General features: G+C 36.3%; 1 protein-coding gene across 3 annotated transcripts in view; it reads right to left on the minus strand.

The window, feature by feature from the left end:
• LOC124365038 (LIM domain transcription factor LMO4.1) overlaps positions 1 to 25,757 on the minus strand; it is a 388,133-nt gene that overhangs the window by 318,071 nt on the left and 44,305 nt on the right. The window lies entirely within an intron of this gene.

Below are 25,757 nucleotides of genomic sequence, written 5' to 3' on the forward strand. Positions count from 1 at the left end.
CACGCTCGATCTATGTCTTTCCACGATCATGTAATAATACTGTAAATTATCGTAATATCTGTCGTGTTCATTTCGACTTTTTTGTTTAAACATACCCTCTTTTCGTTATTTCTATTTTTAAATTATAGTCGTGACTGTAAAAGTTATTTATAGATAGAATTTTACTTTCTAAACATAACACGCTTGTGTTTATGACGCTCTGGAAATTTAACTCAACTTACAACATTCAATTCGTGCAAAACTTTGATAACTAACTCCTGCTTCCTTGATGCATATAGATGTATAAAAATAACCTGCTTTTGGTGGAAAAGTAATTCCATTACTACCGCCAACTCGTATATAAAAATCTGTTACAGTAACATATTTTACCTAGAAAATGTTTTTTTATGTAAATCACAACGTTAAGTGCATTTTCTTCATTCATCTGCTGGAGGCCGACGGCATCAAATGTATTACACTTAACGATTTGAATTCTATCATCGCAAAATACATACATGTGTAGGCCTACTAGTAGCTCATATTGGGTACAGCTTTACAATTATTCCACTGAACTCTGGTGTACTACAAGGTTCTACTCTAGGTCCACTCTTTTTTATTGACAGGGAATGAGCAGCACACCAAACTAAAGTTTATCTATATAATATTCTGACAATACATCTGCCTGTTATTTTAATATATAAGTAGTTTGAAACAAAAGAAGACACGCATTTGTGTCATTTTTAATACCGACAAAAAAGTAGTAGGCCTACTAATACCATTAAAGAACAAATGGTTCCTGTTTTTGCGTTGCAGATGTTTTCTTATTCCTAGACATTCTTCACATTTCCGGAAACCATACCGTCAAATTTGCTGTAAATGTGGAGACGACTGGATTCCTAACAGCTTGTTAAAGATTTCCCCGATATGAGCACTATGGACGATTAATGTGTTAAACTCAATTGAATTCTCTGTACGTGATCTGCTAATTGGATGTTCTGCGGCAATACTGTTGATGCCTCTTTAGAAGTCTTAATCCATTATTGTGGAGCATGCGACATATCGAAACATGTAGGAATGTCACTTCTACCTATACGGTCTACTTTATCACGAACTTTTTGTGTTATTAAAAATTTATCTTTTGAAATCCTTTTAGCCAATAACAAAGGAAAAAGTTCTGTCAAGTAATTTTCTATTGGTCCTACTAGAAAATTAAAATTTGGGCTTGGGTATAAAAGCATCTAACAACTTATTCGTTTCAATTAAGAAACATTATTCGTTTCAATTAAGAAACAAACTGGTCTGATTACAAACGCAATTATTACGTTGACAACTTCTTGGGTAATTATGGTTGAATCGTATAACCTACTTTATGGTGTGTATATTTTAAACAATATTACGTAATTCAGGTCCAGTCATTCACGTTCTATTTATATCATGAATGTTATTAGCTCGTTAAATAAAAGTATAAAATTTTGTTCCACACATTTGTTTTAAATTGCAAAAACGTATTTACGTTATTAATTAAATTCATGCAATTGAAACCTATAAAACCCCATTACAAATCTCCTCAATCTTGGTATTGTTTGTTTTAACATTACTCTTCCGTAAACATTACAGTTCTTATCATTTGTTATAACTGCACAGTCAATGCAAATATGCCAATTTTCAATGAACAGTCTACACGAGATGTGCCAACTTTTCTGGTCGAGTGAAAGGTACATTATCTTCATAGCATTGTTACTGTAATTAGTTGGAGAAATTGTTTTACTAATTTCAAATACAACTATTAAAACCAATCATAAATTAATAACTTGCGTCCAAGTTGTATTCTATGCCCAATAAACTGTCAGTTTGTCTACAGCGCACTCCTGCTCACTGAAGCCCGGAGAGAGACGACATAGTACTGTACGTACAAGATCTCAAGGCAAGAGCGTGAAGCTGTTTAATTAGACAAGAGCCCTCCACCTCTGCGCTGATAAGCCACCACTCCTGATAACGCCTATCACTGTGTTCACACCTGCTGATAGTGTACCACTCAATTATCGACATTATCAATAACCGTAAATTAAACACTCCACTAACACAGGTAATATTCAACAAGGGCTCTCCGTTCTACTTGTCGAATTGGATACTACATTTTGAAGGCAGAGACGTTTGAAATAGACGGTGTAAAATCTACTTACTAGTAGAACGTGTGATTATCGAAATACTTTTAATCCTTTGAATGTTAGTGAACTACGATTCTGGATCGAATACATTATAGCATCGTATAGCATTGACAGAGATAATAAGTTACATTCCCTACAAAGTAATGTACACACGCACGCACGCGCACACACACACACACACACACACACACACACACACACACACACACACACACACACACACACACACACACACACACACACACATTTTAACTACCTTAAAATTAAATTCAACTTTAACCCCTTTACTATCGGGTAATACCATTATACAGACATTATATTGTATAATACACCAACTACAACTACAGTAATGGCACACAAATCCAGGGGCGTATTTAGTATGAAGTTTGGGGAGGGGTTACAACAGGAATATCCCACCCCTCATAAGACAGGGAATAAGGGGGACCCTTATCCGGGAAATGTAAAAATATATACATTTTTAAACATATTTACAGATCTTGGGGCCTAAAATCTACTTTTATACGAAACGCAAACTGTTTCAAAAGTTTCAAAAATATTTAGGGGGAGTAGTCATGCCCCCGTAATCCACCCTCTTCTTAAATTCGCTACTGTACACGTCACCAGATTAAAAGTAAAATTTGCCGAAAGAATAATCTCAAGATGTGATTGTGGACATCAAAAACTTGGTTTAAATCATAAATACTCGTATGTGAAATCCGCCAGCTTAATCTACAAAACAAGGGGCAAACCTCCAATTCGCTGCGCAAAAGAGATTGCCAAACCAAAGTTGATTTGGTGTAAGTCGAATAAAGGGTAGTGTTGATTATGTTCGTGGCGGAAGGCTGCTCCGACAATCAGCAATTAGTACGTCAATATCTGCGATTGGCCCGCGGGGAGGGGGTGAGGTAATCATATTCCCCAGTTAGCCCACCAGTCTTCTTACCAATCAATTGTTAATTCCATTTAATCGCTATTTTTTCCGCAATCAGTTCTGAAAGGGGTTTCCTGGTTTTGATGACCTTCTTAGAGAGCATTTTATTTTATTCATTATCAACGCAAAAAGTACAGTCTACAGAACTGCTAATAAACGCTTGGCGATTTCTTTATCCAGAACCAGTCTAATCGTAAACGTATCTTTACGGCATGGTGCAAGTTGTTTACAACGGGTGAAAAAAGTTGATTCGACGATTAATGTCAATTATAATAATAAAAAGGTAGACCAGACGTTGTAACAAATTACGCTTTGATGCAAAGTGGTAGTTGGGGTAAATAAATTTGAGGTTAATTATTGAAAACAAAATGTAAACCCACCTGACAAAAGCATTCTATTTAAATTGAACACTTTTTTGATGCCGAATAAAAATAACATAGCTGTGTGTGTTAATATTAAACCATTTAAACTTTTACAAAAACAGAACTTACATCATTTCCAAAAACAAAATTTCAAACTTGACTCTCTCAATTAAATAATCAATAATCAATTATTGGGGAAGTCATTATTATCCAAGATACGAGGGTCAATCTGCATAGTACAACCATATTATTCTTAAAATGGATATATTTTTTCCGAAGAAATAAAAAATCATCAACCGCTCCTTTACTGGAGGTCGAAATGGAAGAGCATTGAAAGGGTTAAAAACTTTTAACTATAATAGGGCCTAATATGTATTAGCTTCTTGTACCCGTATGCAATCGTTATACATAGAAATAATAGCTATATAAGCATCATTCGATGACATAACGAGACTGAAAGTAGTTTTTTTTTTCAGCAAAACAATCCGTTTTTGTTGTTTGACCAAGTCGGTCAAAAGATCTCCATAATAACTATCATTTAATATTCTTAACCCTTTTGATAACCTCCCAGTTTGAACTCCACCAAACTTAGCTAGTGTAGCTAAGGACAGATCCATTTCTTAGGGGAATTTCCTCTAAGATTTCAGGAAAAACTAGTTCATATGCCAATGCAAATTGGCTCTTGGCTCATGTATTGATAATAATTATTATTAACTCAGCTGTAACACTCACTGCGCAGGTTCAGTACAGTATGAGAAAGTAGGTTGTATTATGCAACCCGTTAGCTATTAAACAGACAGATCAATTAACTGGTAAATTGGAGAAGAAACAAATGTGCTGTCCGTTGATTAATTCCTTTGAAGTAATAATAACTCAGTTGCTTTGTTTCTACAACAAAATTGCATTCCTGAGCCACATCTGGAGAATATCTGCTAGTTTACGAGCACATCTGACTCGTACGAGTAACTGTACAGCTACTGTAATAAGAGGTAAAGTGTACTGGAACCCAGTTCTCTACCACCTCACGTCGGTACTAATCCCTGTGACGTGGGACTTGCAAAAGTCACCAGAGGGGTGACGAGGTGGTGGAGGATGCTAAAGTTAGAATACAGAAGTAAACTACACTATAACAGGATCGTCCTAGACTCGAAACTATAAAATAAGGCCATCGCGATCATACTTCTTTCTCCCCATTTAATTTCGTTTCTGTAAAAAACATATTATGATTTTCATACATTACTATTATTGAAACCAATAGAACTATTCTATGAGTTTGAGTGTTATACAATACAGAAACTAAATAAATAAGAGATCTATATAATGTATTAATTCACAACACAAATTTACTACTACACCTTTTCGTTCTATTTCCAATACTATACCATTTCTCCATTTTATGGCTCTTCAAATTGTTGAATTTCCAATACTATACCATTTCTCCATTTTATGGCTCTTCAAATTGTTGAGTCCAATAAAGCTCTGTTGCTAGGCAATAATGCAGTATATAAACAGTGTCATACTTAAGCCAAAATACCCAGGAATAACAGAGAACATTGACATTAACGTGGATTCCGAACGACTATCCGAACGTTTGGGCGTTACTATCAACTACGTTACTATTTGTGGATTACTATCAACTAACCCCATACTTTGCTATAATACAGAAGCATATCCTACGCTCTAATACCGGTCAATTTAAATAACCGAAGACAGTACATAACACTGGTCTGCATAACCATCCGGTTTGTAGTGTAATTAATTAATTAAAATCTGTTTACAGCTTTCACAAATAAAGAAATAGGTCTATAATCACACATTACATATTTCGTTCCAATTTTACCAAAAGGTTTTTATACCAATAATTATACTGTAATATTTACTAACAAAATAAATATAAACTAATGTTATTTGATGAGTTTCCGTTGTCAAGACAACTACACTAGGTGGTCAATTTGTGTAATTCAGTGATTTGGTTGCAGTTGGACAACGGAATTCGCGGCGACGGCGACGAATAATGCAGAGGCGGGTTGCGTAAAAACCGGGAACAAAGAACGGTTAATTGGTGTTCGACGACTGAATCATTTATAAACTGGACCTCACAACAGGAGGTGCAAAGTGGTGAACAACGACTCGCCACCGTGTAGAAACCATCGGGCGTACCGCAGGGAGCCGCTTGGGCTCTTCGTATCGTATACACTGGAAATAATTAGTCTGGGCGCGCGGCCGGTCGGTGGTAGGCTATGGCGCGGGGGGAAGAGGGGTGTGTGAATCGGTCATTCCTGAAAACATCACGCCCGCGCCACGGTGGCGGACTTCAAGGTCGGGCCAGCCGGAAGGGCTTGGCTGACTTGTGACTCATCTTTCCCTCCAGCAAACCTTCCCTCCAAACAATATAATACCAGTGTGACATCTGTTGTCATAGAGTGAGCATCGCTAAAATACAGTATTAACAGTGAGTTGTTCTAAGCTGTGTGTATTTACTGTGTGCAGTTAACTGTGAATAATTATTACGTTCAGTGTTTTTGTATTGTGTTATTTTGTTTTAGTAAGAAGCTTACTTCATAAGCAATATGTGTGACCGCGTGAAATCAAAACTGAAGGGGTAGAGTTTTGCACAGTCAAAGTCGTGAAATTGTCAGTAATGTATATACATTCATGAAAAAGGAGGCTGATGAAAAAAACTTTAAGTTATTCCCTTGGCAAAGGCCCGTGTCCGAACAGCAGTAGCTACAGGCGTCTCAGAACGTGAAATCTCAAGAATTAATAAAGAGCTTAAAAAATTTAACCGTTAATAATGACAATGGTGAAAGTAGCTTTCTCACCCCAAACAAATTGAAAAGGAATCGTAAAAAGCCTATTACAGGATTGGATGACTTTGACAAAGCTCTGATAAGGCGAGTTGTGTACGAGTTCCATCTTCTAAAAAAACAAGCTACCAACTGTATCTTTGTTACATGAAGAATTGAAACAGCGGATCGACTTTAAAGGATCAAAATCAAGCCTCAACAAACATTCTTAAAGAACTTGGTTTTCGGTGGAGAAGGACACAAAATAACCGCAAGCTTTTGATCGAGACTAATGAAATAAGAGAAAAAAGAATTTCGTATTTAAGAGCACTCAAACGTTACAGAGATGAAGGACGTCCAATTATATACTTAGACGAGTCTTATATACTGACAAGTCACGTGTCAAGTTCATTCGTGGTCTGACGAATCAACTAAAGGAATGCGTGTTCCCATTTCGAAAGGGGAACGGTTGATCATGATACACGCAGGAAGTGAAGCTGGTTTTTGTTCCCAATGCATTGACAATGTGGAAGGCATCGAGTCATTCGGGTGATTACCACGATAACGTGAATACGGAATCAATGATGAAATGGATGAGAGAAAAACTTCTGCCTAAACATACCACCAAGATCAGTTATTGTTGTTGATTAACGCCCCCCTATCACAATGTACAAAAAGACAAAGCACCTACTTCAAAAAGTAAGAAAACAATTGATGAAAAGATTGGCTTTCTAAACATCAAATACCTTTTTCGGATGATTTGCTAGTCCGGAGCTGTACAGGATTATTCTCCTAAATAAACCGAGAATTTGTTAGGGTATGAGCTTGATGAACTAGTGACCAGCAGTGGAGGACATGTTGTGCTTCGGCTCCCACCATACCACCCGGAACTTAAACCCTATTGAACTCATTTGGGCTGAAGTGAAAAAACTACGTAGCCAGTAGAAATATTCAGTGCAGTTTTTCAAGTATTAAGTCTTTAGCGGAAGAAAAGTTTTCACTTATAGGTGCAGAGGAATGGGCCAGAAAGTGCGAACACGTAAAAAAAAAATTGAAAATGATTATGCTTCAGCTGAGCCCCAAATCGACAATCTCGTGGAATCAATGATAATTTTCACTCGGCAGCAGTGACAGTTGAAAGCAGTGAAAACGCGCCAGATGACTTGAGCGGCATTGAAAGACTTGGGTGATTTGAGCGGCATTGAAGATTTGGATTGAAGCGTATGTATTAAACTTTGTACATATTTTATTATTATTTATTAAACATGTTTTAAATTACTTCTGTCATTACAAAACTGTGGAGAATGTTGAATACAACACTGTTCTGTTCTATTCTATTATGTAAGGATCTAGCTTTATATTTAAGCCATTTAAAGACAGTTTAAGATTTAAAATGTTAAAAACTAAACTTTTATCCTTATTTTATCCTAGAAAAATATATTAGGTGAGGTTTATATGTAAGCCAAAATGTCATTGCTTTCACGCTAAAAGAACTGAAGACCGTACTGAGACTGGGGAGAAGCTCGCGCGCCGAGTGTTTTTATAAATATTAAGATAACGCTTAATTTCCCCCGGAATGAGGGGTCGTAGAAAAAAGTTTTTTAGACAAAAAAATGCAGTTTAATCGATTTTCTAAAACTTTTCCACGGGAAGTTTGATACTGACAGAATAATAAAAAACTTCCTCGCAGAGCGAAAATTTCATGTCATAAAATTAACCAAACTAAAACTGTACTTGGTTTTTTACTACTTTAGACATTATTATTTTAGAATTGACATTTTTTATACGTATTGGTTGGAAAGACAAGAATGTGTTCTTTAATTTGATATAAATTTTTATTACGATAAAGTAATGGCAAAAATGCTCATTTCATGTATTAAATGGAATGAGTTTTGTGAAACGTTTGCGCGTGACAGCGAAATAGAACCTCGGACCGAGCCGAAACCTTAGTTGAACGGCTAGTAGTGCAGAGCCGCGAAGCCCAGACTAATTATTTCCAGTGTACGTATCACCGTATTTCTTAGTGACTGGTGAGAGGCATTCCACCAAATTTGACGGAGAAAAATAATATAAACCTAGCCTATTACTTAAAACATTTTATTGCATACCCAGAATATATGACCTGAATGCTTCAAAGATTTATTTATCCATGAAATATTTAAAGGTAGTACAATCTTATTATTGTGAAGTCATTTATGAAGCCAAAGGAAGGACATAACTACATGAACAGTTATATAAACTTTAAAGTGGTTTAAAGATTGTTGATGATCGAGACTAAATAAGATGCCCTATTTTTTGGAACCTTTAACCAATAAACGTTAATTTAGAACTATTGGAAGGAAAACTACTATTGGCTACGAATTCCAAAGGGAATAACTTTAAGACACCATTAAGAGCTCAGTGACGGTTAATGGGGGAAAGACTACCCCATCTTCCTAAATCGGGTACTTTTAATAGGTAAGTCCATTAAAATTTTCTTTCTCCCAACTTTCCCTTCAGTTTCTGTAACTTGGGAATTCTAGGTCAAAACACTGTTAAATATGAATGGGGATTTAAGGGTGAATGTGGTAAGTTCGTTAAATATTTTATAATTTGTTTTAATAATTGGAACACGTAATAATTAATTACAATGATCATATCCTCGTTATTATTCCAATACTCCCACCACATGTACATAATGACAGGGTACGGTTACTAATATAGTGTTTAAATCTCCTTTATTCATGGTAAACAAAATTGTATCTGTCCACTATCTAAATAATTATTACAGCCGGAGTTTTACTTATACTTAAGATTTCAATTAGCCTATTCGTAGGCTGTGATTTTCAGCAGTGTAGTGTATAATTTACTATTTTACTATCATTATTAAACAGGTTTATATCTCACCATATTGTCTATTTAAATTACTACACGAGGTTTAAATTGGAACGATTGCCAAGAGACCAACCTGAACCAGGTGTATCAATCTTATTTGTCACTGATTTCCTCTAGGTGTCTTTCCAATCTCCTGAATTCCAGTTCACTAAAAATGGTATAATACGGCTATTTTTCTTCTGTGATGTTGCACGGCATAATTTCATGAGGAACAGCTTCATCTAATTTGTTACAAAGTGTGTTCACATTGCAAAAGAGGACTATCGTCTAGTGTTTGGCCTGGGGAGCAAGGAGAGCTGTCGGCAGGTGTTTCTCCGAGAAGGTATCCTAACCCTTCCCTCCATTGTTATCCGCTCTGTATCACTTCACACTTTTAAACATGTTCAAGATTTTCCTAGCCACAATCATATGTTCCGAAAGACAATAGAATATCTAGGACCTAAAGTTTACACAAGATTTCCAGATTATTTTAAAAAACATCCCTTACATTTTATCTTTTTAAAATAAGCTTAAGGCCTTCCTTGTAAAAAAAACTGTTATTATTAACTTTCTGAGTTATTTTGCCCCACTCAATCATACCAGTAAAACACATCCACAGTACTGACATTTTAATCTGTTATTTTGTTTTGAATTAGTCAGTCAGATTTAATATTACACCAATAATATAAAGACTTCGCTAGATTGCGTTTAGCATTTAGTTGCTTTATGTGTATAATGGTACTGAAATGTTCATGAGAAATGAAGGATTTTTTGAATTTTGACTGTATATTACCACGGAATTGCTTTTTTATTACCTTATAACAGGCGGGACCCTTCATTACCGTAATTCTGCTCGTCTCCACGGGTCACTGGCCTGTGAGAGGATCTTCTCAAGCAGAATAAGGGAGAGAGTCGGTACAGTATTACGCTAATGGTGGAGATAAAAAGTGCTGCTAATGTCAAAAACAGGATTTGAACCTGTGCTGTCTCTCACCCAGATCTAAAGCCCGACCGACACCTTAGTCCGCGAGGACACCTGCTCTTCCAAAACTCAACGTAACATTTGTTACGCAACTACATTAGTTTTAATTGTATAAATATTTAATTTGATTAACTATAAGCCTGACAACTGTTACTACTGGGTCATTTACTTTACTCAGGAATTAAACAATAAAATTTGCAAATCAAGAAAATCTTATGTAAATATCAACTAAACTAAAAATAAAAATTCACAGAAAATACAATCCGTTACTTAATTGCATATCAAATATCAATAAGAATAGGCTGAATATAAAAACATCAATCAATATATATTACATTTTACTTAATTCGCCACTCTCACCGATATTTCCGGCAAAACTCTAAATTTTGGTTACTCCCCTGAATCTCTCATTCACACAAAAATTCGGATATTGTAGTTATATCGGGTAGGCCGTATCGGAACTGCGCATAGCAGTTATAATTAGCAGAATATTCCCGCAAACCCATTTGCTGTGATCGCGCGTAAACCACGGACCAGCCGATTGAATCATTCAACCCAGAAATCTAATACTAGTCACGGGTTCCAGAAATGAGAGAAACTATCGGGAAGTCACAAGTACTTGTAAATAAATTCTGATTACTTATTACATTCTTAAAGTTATAAGTAATATAAGGTTTTCTATTTTATTGAACTATGGTAATAAAATAATTTATATAGTTGACTGGTTGATAAGGACAACAATCATATACAATTCATCGTATATCTTTTATATCTATATATATAAAAATGAAACTGTTCGTGTGTAACAGCATCACTCACAAACGGCTGGACGGATTCGCCTAATTTTTTTTTTAATTTGTTCGTCTTGATCTGTAGAAGGTTATAGGATACTTTTTATCCCTTTCCCGATTCAGGATTCCGCCCCACTGGTTACAGAAATACCCGTAAGAAATGCATTGCAGCAAACATATGTTATTAAGTGAAAGAGTCTTTTCAAATTTTTAATCAGCTGTTCTTTGTAAACATATATAATGCGACAAAAAGAACTGAAGTCTCTTAAATTCAAATGGCAAGTCGGATGGAATTAAAGGGATGCGAGGGATGAAGACATCTTCCCCGGCAGATGTTTCCCGACAAAATCGTTGCTTCAATGATATTTGGATGTAAATTTTTGACGGTTAGTCGAGTGCCGTTGCACAATTTTGGTGGTCGTAAGTTTCTCAACATCATTATCGGTGATCCTACTTTCAAGAGTAATTGATGTGACGGCATTCCTGATGGTTCAAGTGAGTTTAAAAACTCCACAGGGTAGTGTACAGCTTGTATATATATATATATATATATATATATATATATATATATATATATATATATAAGGACAACAATCATATACAATTTGCCGGAAGTATCGGTGAGAGTGGCGAATTAAGTAAAATGTAATACCTATATTGATTTTTGTATTCAGCCTACTTGTATTGATAGTTGATATGCAATTAATTAACGGATTGTATTTTCTGTGAATTTTTATTTTTAGTTTAGTTGATATTTACTTAAGAGTATATATATTAGCTTCATTGGATCCATGTCGCAAAACGTAAATAATTACACAAAAATTACTCGTGGAACTCTATTTGAAGGCTAATTTGTTAAGCAGCTCATGGAAAACGAAGAAAGACTGTTCGGGGCCGAGTTTGAATTAATTATTTTCGATCCGCCCGCCGCCGGCTGAAAAACAATATCAGACCAACGCCATTACTCCAGTCACGCCATGCATCAAAATAACAACTGGAACCCAATTAATAGTTGAAAAGTTATTAAAAACTAATCAAGACTTAAGTAAAACGGAAAACAGTGCAATAAAATTGGAAGCAATCAGTGTTAAAGGGATAGTTGGCGAGAGTGGATGAGGTGGTGGAGTGGTGGGAAGGGGGAGGGGGGTTATTGAAGTTAGTCAGAGGAAGTGTGAGTCTGATCCGCTCCTACACTGAACAAAACAAGCTGTAACACAGAAAAACGCTATCACACAGCGTACCTGCTGGTTCACTTACTTTATCAATATTGATTTAAGGGCAGTTTAAACATCACTGCGGTGTACTTGCCAAGGGAGGAAGTGTGTAGGAAGGTTTCTAATCAGGTCAGAGTATATAAGATCCTCTTAAGAGTTGTTATACTCTTAATTGTCATTATCACGCACTGATGGTGCTTAAGCAATGTATTATATTTTTAATGAACTGTAAAATTTACCCTCTTACGTTCCTCAATATTGCGACGTTACACTGCGTTTCGTCAACGCCGTGACGTCATCAGGTATCCACGCATTAGTGTTTCGTTGTAGGTTAAATAAACGCACCCTACACGACACAATGCGTGGATACCTGATGACGTCACGGCGTCGACGAAACGCAGCGTACACGTTCGCACCTTCAGGAACGGAAGAAGGTAAATTTGATAATTCATTAATATTATGAACGTTTCAGCTGTAGGAATAAACTCTTAATTATATTTTTACTTCATAAATTATTTATTATGGACATTTAATGTGCTTAGAGGAAACAATCTGAACAGTACAGATAAAATAATAAACTAAAAGACATCTCAACATAACAATAACAGTTATTTAATGATATTAAAAATCAAACTTTCTTCAACATAGATGAATATATTTGTTTTAAAATTTAAATTGCGTTCTCTCTCCTTTATTACAATTTAAATATCTTTGACATTCAAATGTCTTAATTTCGACCAGTTATAACCTCATTACTTGTATAAGGAGATATTGTTACTGTTAGTTTGAAGTTTTAGACTTTCTTCGAGTGTTTATCACTAAGTCGCGCATCCATAAATGTTCTCTGAGGGATGACCGGAGCTTCGGGGGGTCGGGGGTATGGAATAATCTCCGGATCAGAAGGGGGATCCGGGGGCCTTCCCCGAGAAATTTTTGAGATATTAGGTTCTGGAATCGTCATTTTATAGCACTTCTGAAGTAACCAAAAGAGGGAAAAGATCAGGTTAGTGTATAAAATTTACAGCAAAAGCACTCTAACACCAATCACCAGGAAGCTTATACAGGGGTAATTAATATTTTTCCAACAAATACAGTGAATACAGTTATGAAATGTATTTATCTAAAGCAAAATTTAATCTTTAAATTAATACAATATTGAACAAAATAGATCAGTTTAAATCACAAATCAAGCGAGACCAAATCTAAATCTTGATGTGTAGATCAAAACTCAGCATTCTGTTAATCATTTATTTACTGTAATAATGTAAGTCACTACAACATTACGTGATTTCTACCGGACCCTCCCGTGTTATTTAGTTGGACGCGGCGTGACTGCTGTTTCCAGACTTGCTGTAGTATTAGTAGCAGACCGTTCTTATTATACTTCCCAGTATTTAAACCCTTTTGAGTTTTATCATTGCAAATCACTCGCTATTTACATATGTAATTTAACACCTAATTACTGCTGAGTACAGTTTACCTCACCGTCTGCTGCAACATGAAAACAATCGCATAAAACAAGAACAAGAACAAGGAAAGGTGGGGTTGTACGGCGGCCATAAATCAACATCAGGCGTTCCTCAATAAAACTCACGTTTGGGTCTCAACTCGGCCAAAATATCAGAATTCCTGTATCCCGGCCGCACCAGACCGGCAGCACACTTGTGTGTGCTGTAAAAAGACTCGTTTTAGCCTCAATTTCCCTCACAAGGAGAACAACGTGTCGTGAAATGAAAACTTTGTGTGTGCCTTTGGAAAGCAACAAATAACTAACTGAAAATTTAAAATCCAAACCTTTCTTCCCCAAAAGAAACACAAATATTATAATATTAATCTGTTATATAACCAATGTGCCACAAATATAAAGAGATAATATACTGATAAGAATGAAGTTTACCTGCAGTCACTCTATAATACGGTGTTGTGAACATCAACCCAGTGTTTGGTCCATATCGAACAAATTCTCTTTAGACAGATAGAAATATTCTAAAACTAGGAGGTCACATAGTCCGTACAAACTATGTCTCTGTGTCAAGGTTGCCCCGTGGTATGACTAAAATACGATAACATAGTGATTGGGGGGAGGTCACGTATGTATCTTGAACACAGTGATTGGCCGCGATCAATCAAGCCATATCCATGTCAATCATGGCTTAGTGTCAAAGATAGCCTGTAGTATGTCTATAATTCGGTGCTGTACACCTCACATTCAGTATTGTGTCCATATTGAGAAATACGTTTTTCTACACAAAATGGAAAGATACAAAAATATGCAAGACCCGGAGGTCACGTAGTAATCTTGCAGACGGTGATTGGCTGCGATCAATCAAGATATATCCGTGCCAATCACGGTTCAGTGTTAAGTGCAGCTGGTAGTGTACCTACAATACGGTACTGCATACTTTGGTTTTGGAGTCCATATTTTACAACACGTTTTTGTACATAGTCCAGAGAGAGAGATATATAAATATGCAAGACCCGGAGGTCACGTAGTAATCTTGCAGACGGTGATTGGCTGCGATCAATCAAGAGATATCCGTGCCAATCACCGTTCTGTGTTAGGTTCAGCTGGTAGTGTACCTACAATACGGTAGGCCTACTGCATACTTTGGTTTTGGAGTCCATATTTTACAACACGTTTTTGTACATAGTCCAGAGAGAGAGATATATAAATATGCAAGACCCGGAGGTCACGTAGTAATCTTGCAGACGGTGATTGGCTGCGATCAATCAAGAGATATCCGTGCCAATCACCGTTCTGTGTTAGGTTCAGCTGGTAGTGTGTCTATAATACGGTACTGCATACTTTGGTTTTGGTGTCCATATTTTACAACACGTTTTTTGTACATAGTCCAGAGAGAAAGATAGAAATATGCAAAACCCGGAGGTCACGTAGTAATTTTTCAGACGGTGATTTGCCACTATCAATCAAGATATATCCATGCCAATCATGGTTCAGTGTTAAGTTCAGCTTGTAGTGTGTCTATAATACGGTACTGTATACTTTGGTTTTGGTGTCCATATTTTACAACATGTTTTTATACATAGGTAGTCCAGAGAGAGAGATAGAAATATGCAAGACCCGGAGGTCACGTAGTAATCTTGCAGACGGTGATTGGCTGCGATCAATCAAGAGATATCCGTGCCAATCACGGCTCAGTATAAAGGATGTTTTGCTGTTGGTTGTATCGCTGGAATGAGATTGTTCGTAGCTAATTGTTTTAATTATTTTCTTGTTACGACAATAACAGTCTTATAATTGAATTACAGACATGATGAACTATCAGTAACATAAAACACATTTACGACGTATCTATACCCAATAAATAGTATTTAATATTTACATTTTATGATTCTATAAAGCAGATTAACTTTTACTTAGTAAATCGATTAAGTAGTCAAGTAATATAAGTACAGCAATTAAATAAGCACAAACAAAAACCGGAGAAGTGCATTAAATACACTTTTAATCACGTTTTTCATATATTTAGTTTGCACATATATAAAAACAAACTCCTAAGAGGAATATGTGTGATCTATAGTTTACATAAAGAGCGATTTTGAATATACAATACATCTAAACATAGAGGAAAAATTCCGAATCTAAATCATAACAAGGCTATCACGCTCAAATATAACTTTGTTATACATGATTACAGACGTCACAGGTCCGCCTGTCCGTCAGTGAGATCATTCATGATAGTAGTGTTCTGGACTTGAAACTAGGTACATAGGTCCCTCTTGACCCAAGAAAGGACCCTATTTATTTTGGAGTCAAGAGGTGTAAGTGCAGTCCGTCCGCCTTTGCGATAACTCTTGACAGAAATGACCTATACTTGATGTTCTGTCCTTCGATACTCCTTCATATTGGTTTATTGTGTTCCTAGTTTTTTCGTTACAGATGTGGACTTATGGAGAGCAGCTCATATTCCTAAACGTATCGACTTGTGTATATAGTAATATAACAAGAATTGTATTCTTATACAAAAATTATTAAAGGGCATCCAATTGCTAAATCACCAGCCTGCTATATTAAATCTCAAATCTGTATACACTTCTTCGAGACTAGAATTTTACGATCTCAAATCCCAGAATATCGGTTTTATTAATGTGTTCAGAATAAAATTACGCGATTATCCCTTAATTGGAACGTATGAGCGTAAAATATGGGAATGAGTGACACAGTTGCCACAATATCGATTTGAACCGTAAACCAATCCGACGATTGTCATGTGACTCGAGGCAGGAGGCGGCAGTGTAAAACCGAGGCTCCGCTGAAATGAATCACGACTCGACACGACCAACTTTAATTCAAATCATAACTTAGTTCCGAGCCCATTATTATAATCTCGTATACATGCAAACTTATCCACATTCCTTGAACACGAGTGCTTATTATCGAGGTGCAGGCGGGCGCTGTTGGTCTATCGATCTGCCGAGCGATACCGCTCTCATCTTGTCAACTTACACGGCGAGGCGGTAAACTTATAACTGCAGGAAATGACATCTTTCGTATTCACATTTCATATTTCCCATTTGTTCGTAACAACGTAACCGACCGTCGTTTGATCCGACCAGCGGGACGAGAATTTCCGCCAGAGAAAACGACAAAGGTCGTTCAGCGCCGCGACCGCACAAACCCCACCAATCACACAACAACAAGGCCAATTAATAACAGTTTGCGAGCAGAAACCAGGTGAATAATTGAGCGACAAAAAGCATTCAGGGTCGAGAACGAGCGCCCATAAATTAACAATAAAGGAGAAAACAGCACAATAAAAGGCGCGGAAACAACCCCCGGGGGCGAGACCGGTAGAAACAATGATCCATTTCTGGGAAACTCGGTTAAACATTTAGCGAACATAAATATGGAAACAAAAGACATAGTCATGTGTGCTCCCGCATTAAGGTGCAGTGGGGCTCAAAGGAAGTTGAAAAATTGAATAATAAAAACAGTTTTAAACGGACGCCCGGAATTCTACCCTCTTTTAATTGCGCCCTTCCAACGGACGAAACAAAAGGAGCAACACTCTCCCGTTAAGCAGATTTCTATTGTATTTCAAAAGTTACAGCGCAATGTTTTAGATTCAGAAAGTCATAATTTTATATGGAATTATGTTCGTTTTAGTCAGTTCGGTATAAAAGTGGTATTCTAAGTGTCTTGAGGAAATTTGAAAATTATTATACAACTAGGCTCATGAGAAACGAGAGACTGGAATCATCGTTAAGAATGGCTACTCAGTAGATAACGATACGATTTGAACGTTAGTCAAATAGCTAACTTATAGCTTCACGCTTCGATACAGAGGTGTATTTTCCAAAACGTAGGTCCAATCTAACACCTTCCACGTCCATCGGTATACAGACTATTTTCTGACAATTGTCATTATAAATAACACCTCAAAATAATAATAATAATAAGTATATCGTGCATACAATGGCGTAGAAAGAGGGTCACAACTTTACAGAATAACTCCTTAATTTTGTATTAAAAAGATACAAAAATTAGTAATTAGATAGTTGCTTTGATTTATTTAAGAAAACAGAGGGATGCGTTCAAAAAATAATTTGTAAGGTACAAAGTAAATTTTGTTAGGAACCCGCTGTACTAAAAGCCATCTTGATTTTAGCAAAAAGATCATGCTACACACTTGTACACCGTTATTTTTGGTCGAAGAATTGTGGAATATATATTATGTATCTAGATATAATTAATACATATCCAGCCGATATTATTTTTTCCCCGGTAAATTTCAGTTATTCAATAACTGAATATCTGAAATATCTACTATTATTATTTATTCTATCTGTAATATTTTTATATTTCATTGTTTGAATAGTAACAAAGTATGAATTATACAAGAAAACGAGTACTTTTGATATATGAGACATCGTTCACACTCTGTAAACAAACATTAAGTGTGATAAAACTCTATATTGTTTAATTTATAGACAATTATTCTTAGGGCCAAACTAAAGTGTAATTTAAAATTTTAAAAAATGTATTTTCCCTTTTATTTTCTTTTTAACATGTCTGCTCTTGTAATTGTTAAAACCTAAAGCCCTCGGGTTCCAACATATAAAATCATCAATCATCAACAGCATGATGACTTTTATTATAGATAAATACACGAGAGTTTGTAAATAAACGCAATTATAGATTGCACTGGCCGGCCGCACGTATCCGGCGAAGGCGGACTGGAGGGAAACATAGACACTTAATTAATAGACAGAATCCAATTTCGAAGGAATTTAATATAACCGTAATAAGAGCGGCCATTGTTTGCAGTCTAATATATGTTCATATTAAAGTTACGTCGTGTAATGAGTCTGTGCTCAGCGCCGAATGAATTCCCGGCAAAGTTAATCTGCCGTCGATTTAATAATTACGACAGAGAAGATGGCAAATTGGCAACTAAATAATCGATGGCGCACATGCGAGACAATGGACGTCGACGCTGATTTAATAAAACTAATGCCGCGATGGGAGTGCGGGGAGGGGGGAGAAGGGTTTAGTTATGTGAGGGGAACGGGCACGGGAGGGTCGCTATGAATTAAAACCACCCCCTCCCTATTATGCTCCTGGAGCCATAATTAATGGAATGTTCACACGAACCGCCTCGTTTTCAAGAAAGGGTGAATAACGAACGGGAACTTTGCGTGGAGCTGGGCGAGATCGCTGGTCGCCGCGTGGCTCGGACAAACTTCGTGACATCGCATCGGTGCGAAATTATTATTACAATCAAATTATTAGATCATGCATTATTATATCGTTGTAAAAAGCCAGAGTGTACAACCATTCAATTGCCAAAAAAAGTATCAAAACATGAAGCGTCCAAGAGCGTAAAAAAAATATTCATCCCCATGGTTACCAAGGTTTGCGTTTCAGCGTTGTGGCAGTTATACTATTTTTCGACGGTCAAAACCTATTTAATTTTTTTTTTACTTATCCTTTAACTTTACTTTATTCCTCCCCCCTCCACCGCCCTAGAATTTAACCCCCTGCGAAATCCGGATTTAGAGGCGCAACTTAACCACTACGCTACGGTGTGCATCTACAACGCAATAATTATTTACAAATATTGTTCTGCATTTGCAATTTATGTATTTACTTTAAAGTAGCTAGTAGATCAATTAATTGTTTAACCCATAACAGCCTAGTGTAGCCATGTGGACACATTTGTACGCGCAGTACAACACAAGGCATGCTCATCTGACTATATATATATTGCCACTTATACAAATTTAATTATGTCTATATATATTGATATATATATATATATATATATCTTATATATATCTGGGCTGTTACAAGTTAAATCCCACGCTCGTATTCTATTCGATGCAGAAAAATAGATCGCCAGTAACTCAACGAATTAAAGTAAGAGTGGCAGTACATTGTAAATCACCTTTACATAATTTTAACGTATTCTTTATCCAAATAAAACTTTTGGATGATAATTAAATATGGAGATAATACGCAATGCCGTTGCGCCTTTTGTATAACTGATGGCGCAGAATCTGTCAGTGTTCAAAACGTGTATTACAACAATGTTAGCAAATAGAATAATGTAACAACAGAATTGCAGAACTGCGTAACATGGGGAGACACCCTATCGTGCATTATGCACAATATGATTAATAATGGTTCAAAATATCTCAATCTCCTCGTTTCCTCTAACTTTTAAAGTAGCCTACTTACTTACTCTTGTGGCGCAAATGTCAGATAATAGGTGTGGTGCAATACACATTACTGACGGTACAACATTGGAGAGTCGAGACTGTAAGAGAAGAGAAAATTAATTGGTTGTCATCATTCCACGGCTCGAACCCTCGACCCTGTCAGTTCGCGATGGGCGGAGCGCCACACGAACAACAAACATGCGAGAAATGAACACGCAGCGATGGAAATACCCCCGATAATAAACCGACGCCAAAATCCACATGTTAAAACACAAACGCCCCTATGCGAACCAACAAACAAAACAAGTTCCCAAAAAAGCAACAAAATTTGTTTTGTTTTTTGCAGAATGTGGCTTTAGAACTTACTCGTATAACAGTTGGAGGAAGTGTAAAATGTAACGGCATAACTAATACCCATGCAATTTCAATGGTTTGTTCAAATTATGGATTTAGAATTTCAAAGAATCTCGAATATACATGCTAAGTGAGGATAACATACTCTTATTTAAGGAGAGATTTCCCGCACGCCTAAGGAGTCAGAGATGGCATAAGTTCAAATGCTGCCTGTGGCGCAGTGCTCTTTACATTCCTTACTGTAATTTACAGAGGCTAGTAGCCCAAGAGGATAGGCAGAATAAGGGTACATAGGGGATCGTCCTAATAAACTTTGTACAGTTAAATTACAGAAATAAACGCATTACGTACTAATTAAGTTTTAGTTTCCTTATTTATATTACATAGTGTACTTCTCAGTACTACGGGCTATGCAATGATTATCTACTGTGTGTGCATATATGCAGTGTAAAGTGATTATACTGGCAGGACCGCAGGTGAAAGAGATAAAGCTTCAGACACTGAATGGTTAAAGATTACTAGGAGTATGACTGGTCGAAGGATAACTAGTCAGGATACTCTACTGTGAATCACCATATATGCAGTTTAAAGTGATTATACTGGCAGGACCGCAGGTGAAGGAGATAAAGCTTCAGACACTGAATGGTTAAAGATTACTAGGAGTATGACTGGTCGAAGGATAACTAGTCAGGATACTCGAAATGACGTTATCCTTCCAACTATTCACTGTCTACTTATAGGTGTAGACTTCATTAACTAAGAATTATATAAAAAAATTCAGAAAAGGGATAATTCAGGAAACTGAACCACAACATTGAAACCGTTTTCAAATGTTAAAATCCTGAGAAAAGAAGCGATTTAGGCAAGCTAGAACACAAGCTTGAAACAAATTTTAAGAAAAATCCCAAGATTGGAAAAAGCGTTTTAGGCGAGTTTAGAATTTTATCCGTATTCTATTTTTCATTCACATGAAAAATATTTTTATTTGTGTACTCTACAAATGGATGTTATGAGTAACATCCTCCTCAATTGTATGAGCTTACTAGTACAAATTGTACTTAACGAAATCTATCAAAATTCAACTCTAAACTCGACAGAATTATACGGTTTACTTAATACTTAATATTGTTGTTTCATAGGAATATTCTTTGACGAACACATTACCGACTATTAAGTATATTCCATTTACTCTGCTTTCACTACTTAAGAGTACTGTACTAAGCAAACATCGGCAGGTTCTACACTATTGAGGATATGTGTGACAAGATACAGTATACTCCGACACTGAACCTCAGGTTATCTCCAAACCTATATCTAGCTCAGGCATATTTCAATTTTGTAACCAACAGAACAGCGCTTCTTGTACTGGAATCTTCCCTCTTCTTCAAGAGTATAAAAGATAAAGTAAAGTATGCACAAAATAGAAACTGTAACTTATTTTGCATGATCAATCTTGCGTTTTTAGGATTTTAAGTACTAGAAGAACAAATATTGTAAGCCTCAAAAAGTACTGTTCTATATCCTGTAATTTTTAACCGTGATCAATGTCCGAACTCCTTGTATTGTTCTTTATGTACTATTTGCAGTATTTGAAATGTTACAAATTTGTATACAGTAGAATTTCCCAATAGCCGGTGGAGGAATAGACATAGCCGCCATTATGAACTGCCTTTTTTGAGAACATTATGAGATTTTTACACAAATTTTGTTGTGCGATTTTTTATTGTATAAATGCTATAACTTGACATATTTGATTGATCACTTAAATAAAAGACCTTTACATGTGAAAGAAAATCGTCCAAAACCTCCTCGACCAGGTACATGTATGAAAGTCGAGATTCGGTCGGTAAATCTTGCATATTTCTCCAGTATGAAGTGTTGTCCGACGCGGCGAGGCGCGGCTGTGGGCGGGTTTTGACCCCGACTGTACCCATGGACTACGGACCCCCGCTGGGCCTTGGAATGCAACCAGTCCGCGCTACTTGTATTTACCTACAGCCCTCCAACATGAGCGGGTACCAAATGATTTATCCAGGAGCCGGTAGCTTGCTGGCAGACTCCCGCGTCGCTCGCGTAGACCGCCCGTCCTCGGCTCAACTTGCGAGCAGACTGGGCATGACCTTACTGTCACAGGCGCTACAAACCTGAGGTGCCAATTATGTAAGAATATAATTACTGGGATACTTCGTAAAATACTACGTAATTAAATGACAGGATAAACCAGTACGAAAACTGCTACGTAATTCAAACTCCCCAACTAAATGATCACTTATCAGCATTAGGCTTACTTTAGTATATTGAGCTTTTAAACAGGTCTTACGTATTTATATACTTTAGGATCACCTCCTCAATTCTAAGTCAACAGCAAGTGCTCGACCAATCCACTTCTACCTTTTCAAATAGTAATTAATCCATCAACTTCAAATGAATAGCCAGTGATTGAATAGAACACGTCACACGTCATACCGCGAACACCGCAGCTGCATAGATATCACTTATCGACGCGATAACCACAAGGCAGCTGCTACTGATAACAGACCAGGTAACAAATCCCCGAGATGACCTCTGTACAATTGGCCGGTTCTGCCGAGCCACTCTGCACAGCTGTCTATCTTATCTTATCGGTACCTACGAATGTAAACAGTGGCAGAACGATAACAGGACTTGTACACAGTTAGAACGTCTAAATAATTGTACCCACAGGCCTGATTCATTCATTACTTATACGGCAAACATTCTGCAGAGACAGTTTGGTTTTATGACAACAATGCAACGCAAAAATGATAAAAGTAAATGAGTTAAAATGAAGACAATTAAAATAGAATCCAATAAAACGTAGTGACTCAAAAGTTAATCGATCTGGGTTTAAAAACATTTTTATAGACCTGAATAATGGGTCTATCAATAAAAAATGTGTCTAATAAAACTAATATGATTTTTAACTTTAAAAGAAGCTACTTTTATAGGTCCATTATTTTGTCCAAACTATCTCAAACTTCTAGGTTATCATTGATACTCGTGATTTGTTTATACTACGTATTTCCTGAACCGTGATTGATACTGAAACAAAAGTATTTCAAATATCAATCAATAAATAGGTTTAAAATTTTAGTAAGGACTTGGCACTCTATGTTTTGAGGCCAATATAGTGATTCTTAAACTACGGTACTCAAAACAAGCTTTGTATATTTTTGTAACGCTAAAGGACTACTTCCTATGTCAATTTCAAAAATAAATTATATATTAAATAAAAGCCAAAACTACCCTAAACTAATTGTCTTTAAATGGTTCATTTCTGCACTTAGAAGAAACTACAGTATTTGGAATTATTTCACACACTTATTTACTAAGTTTAAGTTGTATAAAACCTTAAAACAATTTTCAATACTATAATTTGGGTTACTCCTTGAAACTTACTCACAGATGTTTGGCCAGGAAATGGATTTCCTACCTACGTACAGTGCCCGAATATTAATTATTAGTATTTTATGAGATAATATTGTTTACTCCTCAATAACAAAGATAAGCTTACCGCAATCTTATCTGCGCAAGCGAGTCCGTGACGTGATAAGTAGGCCTAAAAAGACTCCGCACAAAGAAGCCTGTCCTGGAGAGATAGCCGACCATATCTGGCCACGAACAACCCAACACACTAAAGCGTTCAACTTAGAGAGAGAATAGAGAAACGTATAAAGGCAACCACTCGGATTGCGCACAGTGTGCTCAAATAAAGATAAAACCATAAGTAGTCGGTTATGGGCCTTCCATTTTACTGCTAGTTATGGGCTTTATGGCTCCCGTAAATTCACAGATGCGGGTCTGCCGACTGCCGTCACGTCCTTCGTCCTTCTCCTGGACACTCTCGACCTCACGTCAATGTCACCCGGTAACATGTCAACTAGTTTCTGGGTCCTGTTTATCGAATTTCAAAATTGCTTTACATAAATTTGTCAGTTCTTTTTCAACACTTTTGGAAGTGGAGTAACCATAACAGTGACTGAACTATGGAATTGAAAGTATTAAATTATGTAATAAGTTTCGTGAGTGTCCCTGAATCCAGTTTATCTGAAAAAAGTCGACAAATTACAAAAAATATCTAAAGCTAATTGATAAAAATAAAAAACCACTTAAAATCTAAACTCTTCATCCATTGTAGTCTATATACTTTATTATGAAAACAAGAACAGAATTTCAGTTCCTAGGGATTATAAAAACTGTGTTATGAAAAGAAGAACAGAATTTCAGTTCCTAAGGAATATAAAAGTGTTTTGAATTGAAGAAAAATTTGCTAAGCAACTTCATAAAATTGGGAGTTTTAGAACTATTGGCACTATTAATTAAAATTCATATAGGTTTGAGTTAGGAGAGAACCATCTGCAAATGATTAATGAAACTATTTCATCAAAATATTTTTCCACCCTTTATCTGAAAAGGCGCGATAGTCAAAGTGAAAAATCACAGAACCGAAATTATTAATACAATAGTTTTTATCTATATAATGGTTTGCAATATAATGGTCGATGATCTAACTGGTTAGATGCAAACTTCAAAAAAATAATACAAATTAAAGTAACGAATATTAAAGGGTGGACATTCTAAATCTGCGAACACGGCCAATGTGTAACCGCGAAGACATCTATGTCTGCACACAGCCAGGCCAGCGTGACGCTACCAGAGCTGGAGACAGGGGTACAGCAGGAATGGAATGGAGTCGATGTCCCCATACACAATATAGGGGTAGGGTGGCGGCGCGGCGAGGCCTATATAGTAAATCATCCGCCCAGTCTTAAACAGAGAAAACATAAAGAACCGAGTCGATTTGTTTGATATAAACGTTTGGTTTGCTGTAAGTCTTGTATAACGGTCTTTTTAGATATTTTGGTAGTATTTCTACTTTATGAAAACAGAATTTCGCAGTACTGATTGTTACCTTTTAATTTTTAGTACGCAATAAAATTGGATACAACAATGATCAAAAGCTATATTCATATCACGAGACATCAAGGATTTCTCAATTCAACCGTATAAATAAACTATTCTATCCATGGCTTTATTTCGCTTTGATCATCCGTGAACAATATCACGTTTCTAGGTACGCGGCTCCACCACTAAGTTTGTTAGTAAGTAATGAGCAGCAATCATTATTAATTAATATCCGTTTACGTTAATTACAGTAGATTACGTATTCAACCAGGGTATTTCTTAACTACACAATGGTTTCCCCTGAAAATTCCCCGGTGAGTGGGAAGGATGAAATTCGGAATCCGAGTTTCAACGATCTTATTCGTTATACTGAACAATATACAAAACAATTTTTTGTATTATCTCAGGCTTTATTTTTAGTTTTCCGCTCTACAGCAGTTTTTCAGACATCTATATTAATATAAAATCCCTTACGTACCACAAAACACACGTATTTTAAAGACCTTTTTGCATTGGGAAGCATTAACATAAAGTTTATTCACGTTTTGAAAACATTATTTTCAGGCTTTTTATAAGTAAATATTCTCTGCTAAGCTTACGAGAGCGTACATAAATAAAGCATTAATAGTTAAAAGTATAAAATCATGCAACATTATCCTTCTTAAGCATTGTGCAGAGTTAACTACTGGAACAAATGCTCACTGCTGAAGCTACAATTAACTGTTCCATAC

Source organism: Homalodisca vitripennis, chromosome 6, assembly GCF_021130785.1.
Source record: "Homalodisca vitripennis isolate AUS2020 chromosome 6, UT_GWSS_2.1, whole genome shotgun sequence".
Taxonomy (NCBI): domain Eukaryota; kingdom Metazoa; phylum Arthropoda; class Insecta; order Hemiptera; family Cicadellidae; genus Homalodisca; species Homalodisca vitripennis.